Source organism: Rana temporaria, chromosome 4, assembly GCF_905171775.1.
Source record: "Rana temporaria chromosome 4, aRanTem1.1, whole genome shotgun sequence".
Taxonomy (NCBI): domain Eukaryota; kingdom Metazoa; phylum Chordata; class Amphibia; order Anura; family Ranidae; genus Rana; species Rana temporaria.
In genome coordinates, this window is record NC_053492.1 from 312,125,566 (window position 1) to 312,142,149 (window position 16,584).

At 44.4% G+C, this 16,584-nt stretch overlaps 1 protein-coding gene across 3 annotated transcripts in view; it reads right to left on the bottom strand.

Moving 5' to 3' along the window:
* The window catches only part of AGPAT4 (1-acylglycerol-3-phosphate O-acyltransferase 4), a 142,905-nt gene that overhangs the window by 122,753 nt on the left and 3,568 nt on the right, over positions 1–16,584 (bottom strand). The gene's annotated exons all lie outside the window — the stretch shown is intronic.

Here is a 16,584-nt window from a genome sequence, read left to right on the forward strand (position 1 = left end):
GGCCTGCCAGCCATCTACATTCACCACATGGGCTATTGGGCAGTCAGATTGCAGAGTGGCAACAGGGTGCTGAACCTTGGCACTGAAAAAACAAACAAAAGAAAACTGTACTGTGGGCAGAGTTATCCTATCCCGAGTGGGGGGGGGGGGGGGGGTTGGTTGGCCGGGCGGAGCATGCAATAGGCAAGTGATCAATAAAAGGGTTGACACATATACTGTCAATGCAAGGGGGTTAACACTTTCCCTGTCATGACCAGAAATTCAAGGAGAAGGAATTGGGATAAACTTTTACTGCCATTACCACCAATACAGGGGAGATGGGAAAGTTACTTGCACTGCCATGACAATGGGGGTTATTTACATAAGGCAAATCCACTTTATACTACAAGTGCTGCAAAGTGCACTTGGAAGTGCAGTCGCTGTAAATCTGAGGGGGGCAAGGAAAATAAAAACACAGCATTTTAGCTTGCACATGATTGGATAATAAAATTAGCAGAGCTTCCCCTCATTTCAGATCTACCCCTTAGATTTACAGCGACTGCACTTCCAGGTGCACTTTGCACTTATATAGGTAGATTCAGAGAGAATGGTGCAAAGTTGCGGCGGCGTAGCTTAGCGTGTTTAGGCTACGCCGCCGTAAGTTAGCAAGGCAAGTACTTGATTCTCAAAGTATGTGCCTGCTAAGTTACGGCGGGCGGGCGTAAGGGCGCCTAATTCAAATGTGTGTAAGGGGGCGTGTTTTATGTTAACGGAGCTTGACCTTACGTTTTTGACGTTTTTATTCAACTGCGCATGCGCCGAGCGCCTACATTTCCCAGTGTGCATTGCGGCTAAGTACGCCGCACGGGCCTATTGATTTTGACGTGGATGTAAACGACGTAATACCCTATTCACGGACGACTTACGCAAACGACGTAAAAATTTCGAATTTCGAAGCGGGAACGGCGGCCATACTTTAACACTACTATTCCATCTATTAGATGGAATAACTTTAGGCCTGATATTGCCTTACGGAAACGGCGTAAATGTACTGCGGCGGCCGGGCATACGTTCGTGAATCGGCGTATCTACTAATTTACATATTCTACGCCGACCGCAATGGAAGCGCCACCTAGCGGCCAGCCTCAATATTGCAACCTAAGATAGGACGGCGCAAGCCGCCGTATCTTAGATATGTTTAAGCGTATCTCTGTTTGAGCATACGCTTAAACATACGGCGGCGTAGATTCGGAGTTAGGTCGGCTTATCTACTGATAAGCCGGCCTAACTCTTTCTGAATCTACCTAATAGTTTGCACTTGTAGTGCAAAGTGGATTTGTCTTTAGTAAATCAACCCCAATGTGTGTGGTTACATATCCCTACCACAGATGATCAATGGGTGGGGTTAAATTTCACTGCCACTGACAACTAATGCAGGGGAGGAATGAGGGGGGTTAACTTTCACTGCCACTGACTACCAATGTGTTAATGACAATAGTACTGACACCAATGCTGGGTATTATTACTGCACTCATTGACACCAAAGGCCGGGGTTATTGTACTTCAACTTTTTCAGTGAGCATTATGATACACTGCAAAAATGCAGCAGGACTGAAAATTTGGGGCATTGAGATGCAAAAATGCACTGTTATGCCGCGTATACACGGTCGGAATTTCCGACAACAAATGTTCGATGGGAGCTTGTTGTCGGAAAATCCGACCGTGTGTATGCTCCATCGGACATTTGCTGTCGGAATTTCCAAAAACAAAAATTTGAGAGCTGAATCTCGAATTTTCCAACCACAGTTGTTGTTTCCGGAAATTCCGACCGTGTGTACACAATTCAACGCACACAAATTCTACGCATGCTCAGAATCAAATTTGATGCATGCTCGGAATCATTGAACTTCATTTTTCTCGGCTCGTCGTAGCGTTGTACGTCACCGCATTCTTGACGTTCGCAATATCCGACAACATTTGTGTGATCGTGTGTATGCAAGATGAGTTTGAGCCAACATCCGTCAGAAAAAAATCCACGGTTTTGATGTCGTAATGTCCGATCGTGTGTACGTGGCATTATTGTGTAGCCCTCTGCAAGTGTCAGAGGCTGCACTTGAAGCCCTCTTTTCCAGTTGATTACCACCAAGTTACATACAAGCACTGTAAATTTCCCATTAACATAAACAAAGGATCAATTTAATATCTAAAATACCATTTACATTGTTACATACAATTTATGCATGTTTATTTTTATACTAATTTCTATGAGATGCAATATATGATTTTTGCCATCAATTCTTCTTCTAGTAAATATGGAACCTTTCAGGCCTCGTACACACGACCGAGTTTCTCGGCAGAATTCAGCGAGAAACTCGGTCAGAGCCGGATTCTGCCGAGAAACTCTGTCGTGTGTACACTTTCGGCCCGATGGAGCCGCCGAGGAACTTGTCGAGAAAATAGAGAACATGTTCTCTATTTTGTCGCTGTTCTATGGGAGAACTCGGCCCGCCGAGCTCCTCGGCGGCTTCAGGGCTGAACTCGCCGAGGAACTCGATGTGTTTGGCACGTCGAGTTCCTCGGCCGTGTGTACGAGGCCTCACAAACTCGTCGATAATTTTAAAAATAAGCTCCAGACGTTTTTGAGTTTATTAAAATTCAGCAGCTACTTTTAATAAACACACACTCACTAAGGATGAGCCGAACACCCCCCTGTTCGGTTCGCATCAGAACTTGCGAACACACCAAATGTTTGTGTAAACTTTAGAACCCCGTTAAAGTCTATGGGACTCGAACATTTGAAATCTAAAGTGTTAATTTTAAAGGCTAATATGCAATTTATTGTCCTAAAAAGTGTTTGGGGACCTGGGTCCTGTCCCAGGAAACATGTATCAATGCAAAAAAAAGTTTTAAAAAAGGGCCGTTTTTTCAGGAGCAGTGAATTTAATAATGCTAAAAGTGAAACAATAAAAGTGTAATATTACTTTAAATTTCGTACCTAGGGGGGGTGTAAAGTCAGAATGTGAAAAAGCGCTTCCCGTACATAGAACTGTCCCTGCACAAAGTGTCATTTCTGAAAGAAAAAAAGCCATTTAAAACCGGCTTTGCGGCTCTAATGAATTGTGGGCTCTGGCAATTCAGAGATGATTCATTCATAAAAAAAAAAAAAAAAAAAAAAGCTGGGGGTCCCCCCAAATTCCATTAACAGGCCCTTCAGGTCTGATATGGATATTAAGGGGAACCCCACCGTCAATTTAAAAAATAAATGACGTGGGGTTCCCCACAAATATCCATACCAGACCCTTCAGGTCTGGTGTGGATTTTAAGGGAAACTCCACCCCAAATTAAAAAAAAAATGGCGTGGAGTTCCCCCAAAAATCCACACCAGACCCTTATCCGAGCACGTTAACCTGTCTGGCCGCAGAAAAGAGGGGGGGACAGAGTGCGGCCCCCCCCTCTCCTGAACCGCACCAGGCTACATGCCCTCAACATGGGGAGGATGTCCCCATGTTGATGGGGACAAGGGCCTCATCCCCACAACCCTTGCCCGGTGGTTGTGGGGGTCTTATCAGAATCTGGAAGACCCCTTTAACAAAGGGGACCCCCAGATCCTGCCCCCCCTATGTGAATTGGTAATGGGGTACACTGTACACCTCTTATATAGGGGAAGCGACCACCCGTCACGTGACCCCGCCCCCTCTGACGCACCCTCGTACGTCACTGGGAAAGACCGGGAAATATCCTCCCCATGTTGAGGGCATGTGGCCTGGTGCGGTTCAGGAGAGGGGGGGTCGCACTCTGCCCCCCCCTCTTTTCTGCGCCGGCCAGGTTAACATGCTCGGATAAGGGTCTGGTGTGGATATTTGGGGGAACCCCACGTAATTTTTTTTTTAATTGACGGCGGGGTTCCCCTTAATATCCATATCAGACCTGAAGGGCCTGTTAATGGAATTTGGGGGGACCCCCAGCTTTTTTATGAATGAATCATCTCTGACTTGCCAGAGCCGACAATTCATTAGAGCCGCAAAGCCGGTTTTAAATGCCTTTTTTCTTTCAGAAATGACACTTTGTGCAGGGACAGTTCTATGTACGGGAAATATGCGCTTTTTCACATGCTGACTTTACACCCCCCCAGGTATGAAATTTAAAGTAATATTACACTTTTATTGTTTAACTTTTAGCATTATTAAATTCACTGCTCCTGAAAAAACTGCCTTTTTAAAACTTTTTTTTGCATTGATACATGTTTCCTGGGACAGGACCCAGGTCCCCAAACACTTTTTAGGACAATAAATTGCATATTAGCCTTTAAAATTAACACTTTAGATTTCAAATGTTCGAGTCCCATAGACTTTAACGGGGTTCTAAAGTTTACACAAACATTTGGTGTGTTCGCAAGTTCTGATGCGAACCGAACAGGGGGGTGTTCGGCTCATCCTTAGGCCCCTTTCACATTGAGGAGTTTTTCAGGCGGTAAAGCGCTAAAAATAGCGCTGCTATCCCGCCTGAAAAACTCCTGCACTGCAGACTCAATGTGAAAGCCTGAGGGCTTTCACACTGAGGCGATGCGCTGGCGGGAGACATAAAAATCTCCTGTCAGCAGCATCTTTGGAGCGGTGAGAGGAGCGGCATGTATACCGCTCCTTCCCATTGAAAACAATGGGAACCGCGGCAATACCGCGGTATTAACTCTTTATCGGCCGCTAGCGGGGGTTAATACCGCACCGCTAGCGGCTGATACCCGCGGCAATTCCGGCGGTATAGCGCCGCTATTTTTAGCGGCGTTATACCGCCACCGCAGCGCCCGCCCCAGTCTGAAAGGGGGCTTAGTGAGTGTGTGTTTATTAAAAGTAGCTGCTGAATTTTAATAAACTCAAAAACGACTGGAGCTTATTTATTTGCGCTGAATACTAACTTAAATAATGCCAACCGTGCTTATAAGTGATTTAAGCTCTGAGTATAATAACACAGTAAGAAACAATAAGTAAAACAAATCCACAATAAATGTCCAATTGTGCTTAAGATGTACACCAGTGGTTCAAATGGGAACAACACCCAGTTCAGTGTAGAGATAGGAAATGCGATGTGATCACAGACAAACTCCTGCTTCACAGGTAAAAGGATCTCCTCCACATAGACACCGCTCATGGAAAAAAAGAGAGACAACTCATTGCGCAGATGGTAGAGCACCAGATATACAAGAGGCGGTATCGTGAGTGTGTTATTGCTAGAGATCAGTGTCTCTTGTATATCTGGTGCTCTACCATCTGCACAATGAGTTGTCTCTCTTTTTTTCCTTGAGCGGTGTCTATGTAGAGGAGATCCTTTTACCTGTGAAGCAGGAGTTTGTCTGTGATCACATCGCATTTCCTATCACTACACTGAACTGGGTGTTGTTCCCATTTGAACCACTGGTGTACATCTTAAAGCGGTGTTTCCCCTAAAAATAAAATTTTGACATTGCATTTAGCAAATAAATTACAATTAGAATCGGCTTGTTTTATTTAAAAAATACCTCTGTACGTATCGTTTCCTATATTCGGTCCCACCGCCACTTCCGGGTACGATGCAGGCGGTGGGCGTTCCTAATTGATTGACAGGCATCCGAACGATGCATCTATCGCGTCACGAGATGCCGAAAAAAGCCGAACGTCGGTGCGCATGCGCCGTATAGAGCCGCACCGACGTTCGGCTTTTTTCGGCATCTCGTGACGCGATGGATGCGTCGGTCGGATGCCTGTCAATCAATTAGGAACGCCCACCGCCTGCATCGTACCCGGAAGTGGCGGTGGGACCGAATATAGGAAACGATACGTACGGAGGTATTTTTTAAATAAAACAAGCCGATTCTAATTGTAATTTATTTGCTAAATGCAATGTCAAAATTGTATTTTTAGGGGAACCACCGCTTTAAGCACAATTGGACATTTATTGTGGATTTGTTTTACTTATTGTTTCTTACTGTGTTATTATACTCAGAGCTTAAATCACTTATAAGCACGGTTGGCATTATTTAAGTTAGTATTCAGCGCAAATATTATATTTACACTTTTCACTCTGTTTGACCCACAACACTATTTTTGCTGCGTTTTACTATTTGGTGATTTTTTAATGGTATAATTTTGATTATTTAATTTAGCGCGGTAGTATCATTTTTTCATGTTCTCTATGTAATCTTCAATGAAATTCATCAGAATTTCCGATGGAATTACTCCGATGGGGCATACACACGGTCGGAATTTCCAAAGGAAAAAGTCCATCTAACTTTTTCCATCGGAAATTCCGATCGTGTGTACGAGGCACAATAGTTGTCCTGTGGACAGATTCTCCCACCTGAGCTGTGGATCTCTGCAGCTCCTCCAGTTACCATGGGCCTCTTGGCTGCTTCTCTGATTTATGCTCTCCTTGCCCAGCCTGTCAGTTTAGGTGGATGGCCATGTCTTGGTAGGTTTGCACTTGTGCCATACTCTGAGATGCAAAGCTTGGATTTTTTTTTAACCTAGCCCCTGCTTTAAACTTCTCCACAACATTATCCCTGATCTGTCTGGTGTTTCCCTTGGCCTTCATGATGTCGTTTGTTCACTAAGGTTCTCTAACAAACCTCTGAGGGCTTCACAGAACAGCTGTATTTATACTGAGATTAAATTACACACAGGTGAACTCTATTTACTAGAGGTGCACCGAAATGGAAATTTCAGAACCGAAACTAAACCGAAATAAAAAAAAAAATGTCAGGCCGAAAGCGAAAATTACTTTTCTTTTTTTACAATTGTATGTTAAAACATACACTCGCTGTGCCCCCAATTGCCGCCTCACTGTGCCCCCAATTGCCGCCTTTTGTTTCTTCTTCTTTTTTTATTTTTTATTACTTTATCACTTTTTTTAGTAGCGTAACCAGAGTTAATAGGCGCCCGGGGGAGAATTTTTTTTTCCGCCCCCCCCCTTATATAAAAGATCAAAGATTGGCAATGCTGTGGTCATACTGTACCAATACATTATTTAAAAAATCAATAATCAGAGGTTGGTAATGCTGTGGATACATTGCAGCAATAGGTAATAATAGTTGTGGGTGAGTAGTGTCCATAGAAGAATACTTCTTATCGTTCGCATGTTGTATGAGTGTGGTGAGGAGACAATGAGCACAGCCTGCTGCCCATTCACTCAGTGCAGAGAGCATACATCTCCTGTAGCAGCAGTAAGAGCATCATCCAGCAGGTCTGTCCTGGTGCCACCACCATCCTTCTAGCAGTGCAGAGGGATGGCACTAGGACTGGGCACAGTGCTGCTGTGTATGGGCTGTCTCTCTCTCTCTCTCTCTCAGCCTTGCCTGGTAATGAGTGGCAGTACATGTGTGTGCGGAGAGCAGAGTGCAGAGAGCCCTGTGCAGGTGCTGGAGCGGACACTCATAGCTCTGACCGGCCCGCAGCCAACATTACTTCTCACAGCGCGGCCCCGGCTCGGAGGGGGTGGGAGGGATGGGGACGGAGGGGTGCGATCAGGGGAGCCCGGTGCACGGTGCCGAGCCAGGGATGAGCTCCTGATAGGCGAATGGACTGCTCCTGGATGCCGGGCTGTGCTCTGCTCCTCTCCACGCTGGCCTGCAGTCCAGGATTTCCACTGTCCCAGCTGTCCGGCCAGCAACAGAGACCCTCCGGCGCCTCATCAGTCATTATCAGCAAATTTTTAAGCTGTTTCGGCATGTCCCCAAAACAGCTGTTTTCGGCCGATATGTATCGGCCACCGATATATCGGTGCATCCCTACTATTTACTATATAGGTGACTTCTGAGGGAAATTGGTTGCACAACATTTTAGTAAGGGGTAGCAGAGTAGGAGCTAAATACAAATGCACGTCACTTTTCAGAATTTTTTTTTTTTTAAATGTTGAAAACCACTTATCATTTTCCTTCCACTTCACAATTATGTACCATTTTTTTTGTTGGTCTATCACATAAAATTCCAATAAAACACATTTACGTTTTTGGTTGTAACATGACAAATTGTGGAACATTTCAAGGGGTATGAATACTTTTTCAAGGCACTGTAGGCCTAGGAAATCCAAGTGGAAGTGGTAGAGGACATGACATGCCAAATGTGGCAGTGGGAGGGAGGGGGTACTTAAAGCGGAACTTCCCCTCATATGATCATTTTTAAATGTTTTATTTTTTGAGGAAGGTTATTTTTTTAACAATTCTTAACAAGCAGCCTTGATTTTTTTTATCATTGCTCTGCCTTGTATGTTTAAAATGTTAAGGCCTTGCCCACACTGATCATTTTTAATGTGGCTATAAGGCCCCTTTCACATGGTACTGTGTTCCGATCAGCAGGGATCGGCTCACAGATAGACGCCCTTCTGCTCTATATGCGGCCGGGTGTAAAGGGACTCCGCTGTGTTTGCACTCAACTACCTCTGATCTGATTACACGGAGGAGAACGGATCCTTCTGTTTGTTTTTAGCAGACCGGAGGGCGGCAGGTGTAAATGGACACAAGTCCGTTTACACCCACTGGTCCATAAGCGTGAACTGCGCGATCAGGTCCGCGGACCCGATTGGAGCGGTCATGTGAAATGGGTCTTAGGCAGGGCTCGAGGTCGCCATCGCCTCCTGGCGACTTGGCTTGGAAGTCCCCAGCTCTTCCTTGTGTGAGCTGGCGCCATTTGGTGGTGGCTGTTGGTATTACAAGTTAAGCATTACAAGTTAAACAGCAATTCTAATGTAATTTTTCACTATTTTCACTGCCATCTTCTTCCCTCTAATTAGAACCCCCAAACATTATATATATTTTTTATCCTAACACCCTAGAGAATAAAATGGCAATCGTTGCAATACTTTCTGTCACGCCGTATTTGTGCAGCGGTCTTACAAGCGCACTTTTTTGGGAAAAAATTACACTTTTTTTAATTAAAAAATAAGACAACAGTAAAGTTATCCCCATTTTTTTTAATATTATGAAAGAATGTTACGCCGAGTAAATTCATACCCAACATGTCACGCTTCAAAATTGCGTCCGCTCGTGGAATGCCGACAAACTTTTAGGGCCCTTTCACACGTACGGACAAACGGTCCGTTTTTTACAAGTCTGTTTACGGACTTGTAATGTATCCCTATGGGATTGCAGATGTTAGCGGATGATGCATCCGCTAACGTCCGCAAAGATCCGCGTCCGCAAAGATCCGCTTTTGCGGACGGAAGAAAACCCTATTTTTCTTCCGTCCGGCGGAACGGATCGGATGAATACGGACACACGGTCCGTATTCATTCGATTCCCCATAGGGGAGAGCGGAGGAAAGACAGGGCGGTCTCTGCACAGTGTGCGGGGACCGCCCTGTCCGCCGACAGCTCAGCTGGGATTTACGGATGATCCCTGCTGAGCCGACGGACACACACGGGGTGGCTCAATACGGATCCGCTCCTTGTGAAAGGGCCCTTACCCTTTAAAATCTTCATAGGCGACGTTTAAAAAAATCTACAGGTTGCATGTTTTGAGTTACAGAGGAGGACTAGGACTAGTGAAAACGCATTTTTTTTACACAAAGTTGTCCATTGATAAGATATTTCCAATACATAGCATGTACATAGCAAAAATGACACCCCAAAATACATTCTGCTACTCCTCCTGAGTAAAACGATACCCCATGTTTGAGACTTTTTCACTGCCTGGCCACATACAGATGCCCAACATGCAGGGAGCGCCATCAGGGGTTTTAGGAGCATAAATTGCACATCTAACTAGTTGACAACCTATTACACTTTTGAAGGCCCTGGAACACCAGGACAATGGAATTACCCACAAAATGACCCCATTTTGGAAAGCTAACACCCCAACGTATAATCTATGAGGCATAATGAGTCTTTTGAACGGTTCATTTTTTTCCAGAATTTTTTGGAATATGTGGAAAAAAAATGAAATCGCATTTTTTTTACACAAAGTTGTCAATTGATAAGATATTTCCAACACATAGCATGTACATAGCAAAAATGACACCCCAAAATACATTCTGCTACTCCTCCTGAGTAAAACGATACCCCATGTGTGAGACTTCTACACAGCCTGACCACATATAGAGATCCAACATGCAAGGAACACCGTCAGGTGTTCCAGAGACACATAGCATGCACATACCAAGAATTACACCCCAAAATACATTATGCTGAGAAAAGCGTAAACAAAAGATTACCTGTGGTAATAGTAGCGCAGTTCTACACAGCAGGATAGCACTGGTCCAGGCAGCAGGCAGGGACTTGGTCAGCAACGGCATACACAATTGTCCAGGCAGGGATACTGCAGGTGGTCAGTTCATGCAACAGGCAGAGGCATGATGGCATAGGTCCTACAGGCAGCAGGCAGAAGGAGGGCCTCGTTCAGGACAGAATGGGGACAGGGGTAGAGGTTTCTCCCACCCAAATCTCTTTGAAGCCTCCGGGCAACCAGACCCTAATCTAGGATGAAAAAACAAAAAAATTGTTTTCTTCATCTAGAAAAACTTTTCTGGAGCCCCTCACATATGTGAGACCCCTGTGTTCCCACTAGTCCAGTAGCAGGGTACAAGATCAGTCCATGAGGCAGGCAAAAGGCATGGTCAAACAGTCCGAGGTCAGTTCCAGATCAGGCAGAGGCAGTACAGAATCGTTAGGCAGAAGAATGGTCGAAAAACAGTCCAGGGTCAATTCCAAATTGGGCAGAGGTATTACAAAATCGTTGGGCAGAAGAATGGTCGAAAAACAGTCCAGGGTCAATTCCACATCAGGCAGAGATATTACAAAATCATTAGGCAGAAGCGTGGTCCAATAACAAGCCGGGGTCAGTTACAAAAGCAGGCAATGGCATAAGGGGTGAGAAGGCAGGAACGGAGGATTACGTTTACCATACTAAACTAATACTTTAGTTTAGTATGGTAACGCTTGAAACAGTCAGTTACACAGAGGCCTGGTTGTGAAGGATACTCTGCACAATAATAAACTGTGTCTCGTCTGACTCCTCCACTGGCACACACTTTACATTTTTTTTGAGCTCGTCGGCCTGATGCTGTGGGAGGGACCTTATCCGGGAAGTGCCGTTCGGAGAGCCGACTTAGAACATCTGATCGGATGTTTTGGGGTAGGTTGGTCGGGAATATCAGGGTAGTGGTAATTTCCTCCAGGTAGCCAAGGAAGGGTAGGGGGTTTTGGGTGGATTTGCAGTAAATAATATGGGAGTTGTAGACGGCCAAATGAAAAAAATAAATTGCTACCTTTTTGTACCAATGGTACGTGCGTCTTGTGGCAAGGTACGGTTCCAACATTTGATCATTTAAGTCGACTCCCCCCATGAACAAATTGTAGTCCCGAATGCAGGTGGGTTTTTGGATGGTGGTGCCACGCCTTCTGCGGGTTTCAACAAAAGAATCGTTGTGGATGGAGGACAACATGTATAAGTCTCTTCTGTCCCTCCAGTTCACTGCCAGAACCTCCTTGTTGCGCATACTTGCCGATTCCCCTTTCTTCAGCTTTGTATTCACAAGGCTTTGCGGAAAGCCTTTCCGGTTCTTTCTGGCTGTGCCACATGCTGGCGTCTTCTTTCGGTGCAGGTTGTGGAACCGGGGAAGAGATGTATAAAAGTTGTCCACGTACAGGTGGTATCCTTTATCAAGGAGGGGGTGATGAGTTGCCAGACAACTTTCCCACTTGATCCCAAGTAGTCTGGGCAATCGGGGGGATTCAGCTGGGTGTCCTTCCCTTGGTACACCAAAAAGGAATAAAGGTACCCTGTGGCTCGTTCGCAAAGTTTATAAACTTTCACGCCATAGCGGGCCCTTTTGCTGGGTATAAATTGTTTGATTTTAAGTCGGCCACAAAATTTTACTAGGGACTCGTCGACACATACGTTTTGTTCCGGGGTATATATTTGGGGGAATAATTGCGAAAAATAATCTAATAAGGGGCGAATTTTGAAAAGCATGTCACAGATTTTCTTTTGGATTGAGGTCTGGGCTTTGACTAGGCCATTTTAACACATTTACATGTTTCCCCTTAAACCCCTCAATTGTTGCTTTAGCAGTGTGTTTGGGGTCATTGTCCTGCTGGAAGGTGAACCTCCGTCCTAGCCTCAAATCACACACAGAGTGGTACAGGTTTTGCTCAAGAATATTCCTGTATTTAGCACCATCCATCTTTCCCTCAACTCTGACCAGTTTCCCAGCCCCGGCTGCTGAAAAACATCCCCACAGCATGATGCTGCCACCACTATGTTTCACTGTGGGGATGGTGTTCTTTGGGTGATGTGATGTGTTGGGTTTGCGCCAGACATAGCGTTTTCTTTGATAGCCAAAAAGTAAAATTTTAGTCTCATCAGACCAGAGCACCTTCCTCCATACATTTTTAGTGTCTCCCACATGCCTTTTCGCAAACTCAAAACGTGCCATTTTGTTTTTTGCTGAAAGTGATGGCTTTCTTCTGGCCACTCTGCCATAAAGCCCAAATCTATGGAGCGTACGGCTTATTGTCGTCCTTTGTACAGACACTGACAGATCATGTGACACTTAGATTGCACACAGGTGGGCATCATTTCACTAATTATGTGACTTCTGAAGGTAATTGGCTGCACCATTGCTTTTTATGGGCTTCATAACAAAGGGGGTGAATACAATACATACGCACATGCCAATTATTAGTTTTTTATTTCTGAAAAATTGTTTTATGTATATATTTTTCTAATTTTACTTCACCAACTTAGACTATTGTGTTCTGATCCATCACATATCATTGAGATTTAAAAAAAAAAAAAACATTAAACTAAAGGCTGTAATGCAACAAAATAGGTAAAAAGCCAAGGGGGGTGAATACCTTTGCAAGGCACTGTACACGTAAAAGCTGCAGCGGTATGCTTTCTTGTTAAATAGAGAGTTTTTGTCACTCTTGTTCAGAGTCTGTAAGGCCCCTTTCAGACGGACGGCTGTTTTGCCGCAGTTAAAAGCACTACAAATGTTTTGTGAAATTCAAGGCTCCAGGCACTGCGATTAGCTGCATTTGCACATTGCGATTACATGCGTTTACGTGCGTTTAACTGCGGCCGCGTTTAGCTGCGGTATTCATTTCCATAGCAACCATTTTTATTTTTTTTGTTTTTGTTTGGGTCCCTTGAATTCTAAAACGCTGCTATCCGCAGTTGACAAAAAAGACTGCGATTACCTGCGGTTATGTGCATATAGCTGCGCTACATCGCACCTGGACGCATTCAATTCTATTTTTTCTATTCGCACCAAACTGCATGTAACGTAATCGCACGCAAACGCTGTGTGTGAATGGGGCCATAGGAAAACATTGTGTGCTTTTAGCTGCGGTAGAAAAATAGAAAATCCGCAGCTAAAAGCACCATTCTATCCGTCCGTCTGAAAGGGGCCTAATAATACATAGTCCCTTCAGCAAGATTAAAGGAGTAGTGGTCAATGGAAAAGCAAATCCTGTATTACATGTGTGTAAGGGAATTTGTGTTCTGTCAAAACTGCAATGTTCTTCTATGGTTGCCAACTGATTTGGAGAAACAATCTGCCTGATTTTATTGTGTCTACAGCGAGTTGTACAAATACCAAAGTGTCCGGTACCATCGGAATGTAGGCTGATATTCCCAGATCGGCTTGCTGTGTGCCCTTCTGCTTTTATGAAGCTGTCTTGATAGCAACCATTCATTAATATTCTTGTCTAATGCCCTGTGCACACGATTGAAATTTCCGATGGGATAAAATCCAATGGAATTCTCCGTCGGAATTCCGTTCAAGCTGTCTTACAGACACACTGTCAGACCAAATTCCGAGCGTCCAAAACGCGGTGACGTAAAACACAACGACGAGCCTAGAAAAATTAAGTTCAATGCTTCCGAGCATGCGTCGACTTGATTCTGAGCATGCATGGTTTTTTTCCCGCTGGAGTTCCACACAGACAATCGGAATTTCCGATAGGATTTTTTTCCATCGGAAAAAAATAAAACTTGTTCTATTTCTAAACTCAGATGGAATAAAGTCAGATGAGGTCCACACACGGTGGGAATATCTGATGAAAAAATTCCGTCTGACTTTTTTCATTCCATCGTGTGTACAAGGCATAAGGTTACTTTCACACTGAGGCGTTTTTCAGGCGCTAAAGGTCTTACCCCTTTCATGACCAGGCAATTTTTTGCTATTTAGCAATGCGCTACTTTAACCACTTGCCGACCAGCCACCGCAGCAGGTTGGCACTGCTGTACAAATCGGCATCATTGTACATTGGTCGCTTTAAGAAGTTATAGGGGGCGTGCGGGCACGTGACGCCGGAGCCGATTCACGACCACCCACGATCACTCCTCAGAGAGCCAGAACGGGGATCTGTCAATGTAAACAGATTACCGGTCTGACAGGGAAGTAGAAACAGGTCTGCTGTTTCTAATGATCAGGAACAGTGATCTCTCTCCTCTACTCAGTACACTGCCCCCACAGTTAGAAACTACTCCCTAGGGAACACTTAATCCATTGATTGCTCCCTAGTGTTAACTGCTTCCCTGCCAGTGACATTGATCAGTGGCTATTATTTAGCTCTTTGTCACTGGTCCCAAAAAAGTGTCAAAAGTGTCCGATGTTTATAGCGGAAAAAATAAAAACGGCAGACGTGATTAAATAGCACCAAAAGAAAGCTCTATCTGTGGGTAAAAAAAGGACATACATTTTGTTTAGGTACAACGTCGCACGATCGTGCAATTGTCAGTTAAGCGACGCAGTGCTGTGTCACAAAAAATGACCTGGTCATTAAGGGGGCAAATCCTTCCTGTTCTTAAGTGGTTAACTGGCAATTGTGCAGTCATGCAACGCTATATCCAAATTAAATGTATATCCTTTTTTTTTTTTTAAACAAAAATAGAGCTTTCTTAGACCTCTTTAACACTGGGTCGGTTTGCAGGCGCTATAATGATAATATATGTGTGTATACCGCTCTTCCACCACTCCTGCCCATTGAAATCAATGGGGCACTGCGGCTATACCGCCGGCAAAGCGCCTCTGCAAAGGTGCTTTGCAGTTGTTTTTAACCCTTTCTCGGTAGCAAAATTAATGGTAAAGCACCGCTACAAATAGAGGCGCTTTACCGCCGATGCCGCCCTCTCCCCAATGTGAAAGGGGCCTTAGTGGTATTTAAACACCACAGGGTTTTTTAATTTTCATTATATAAACCAGGGCTTGACAAATCCCAGCCCCTGGCCAGCCCACCCACAGCTGGCACTATCCGCCCCCCTACTCCAGCACCTACTGCCGATGTGCAGAAAGGCTTCCCCCCCAGCACACACCACTGCTTAAACTGTCTTTACCAGTCCCCGCGTGGCACCAGAGACAAGCAAGGAGGTGCGTAGAGTCCTTCCACCCACACAGCATGCCACACACACACCAAAAACTTCAACAACCTCAAGTGTCAAATCCCCACACCCTAAGAGCCCCAAAAGAGACACATTTTTTGTTAAAAAGAACTGGTTTCTAACTTTTTTAGCTGGCTTCTAGATGTAAAGCAAATTTGTCAACCCCCAATATAAACAACATTTTTTTTGTCCAAAATGTATTTTGCTACATGTCTCTGGTATAACAAAAGATTCCATTATGGGTATTTTAATTGGTTTGCCTGAAAGTTATGGAGTCTACAATCTATGAAATACAGTATATAGTTATAATGGGACTGCGATAGTGTGGCGGACAATCTGACAGTGAGTGGGAACTGACACTAAGACAGTGATCAGTGATAATACTATACACGGTCACTGTACTAATGACACTGGCTGGAAAGGGGTTAACATCTCAGGTAATGACTGGGTTAAACCTGTGCATAACAAGTGTTCTTTTGTGTAATGTGTGCTGCTTTTTACTAAAGATCTGTTTCTTATCCCTGAGAAGAAGCCGAAATCGTTCCCTCTGTACAGAGCCCTGTGTTGATTGTCAACACAGGGCTCTGGGCTGTGGTTGGACACAGCTGATCAGCAGGTCTCGACCATGAATCATTGGCCAGGACCTGCTGACAAACTCCACTAACCACTTCAATACCGGACAATTTCACCCCGTCCTTTGCCGGGCCAAATGTCAGCCGTCACAAAACCTTTGCAAATAAATAATCTCTACAAATTTAGGGCAAAATGTATTCTGCTACATTTTTTATTGTAACAATAACCCTTATCAGTGTATATTATTTAGTCTGTAGGGAAGTTAGGGTCCATAAACGATGGTATATATCTGCAGATCGTCAATCCTTATATATGTCCTATCTCATTTCCTGAGTCCCCCAAAATTACAGAACACTTCAAATTTCCCCCAAATAACCCCTTTTTGGAAAGTAGGCAGACCAGCGGCATGGATCTTGTTTAAAATTGCTATTTTTTTGGAAAATGAAGAACTTAAAAAAAAAAAAATGTAATGAATGAAAACCATTCATCCAGTGTGTACTATTGTAAAGCTGTGATTGGACACTGCTGTCACATGGTACAAATGCACAGTGATTGGCCCTCTCTGTTTCATGGGATCACTGTGACCAATCACTGAGATAAACGCTATGAATGGAAGCCATTCATTGTGTACAACTACCATGTGATCGGCTGCGATTGGTCACAGCGATCACATGGTACTGGCA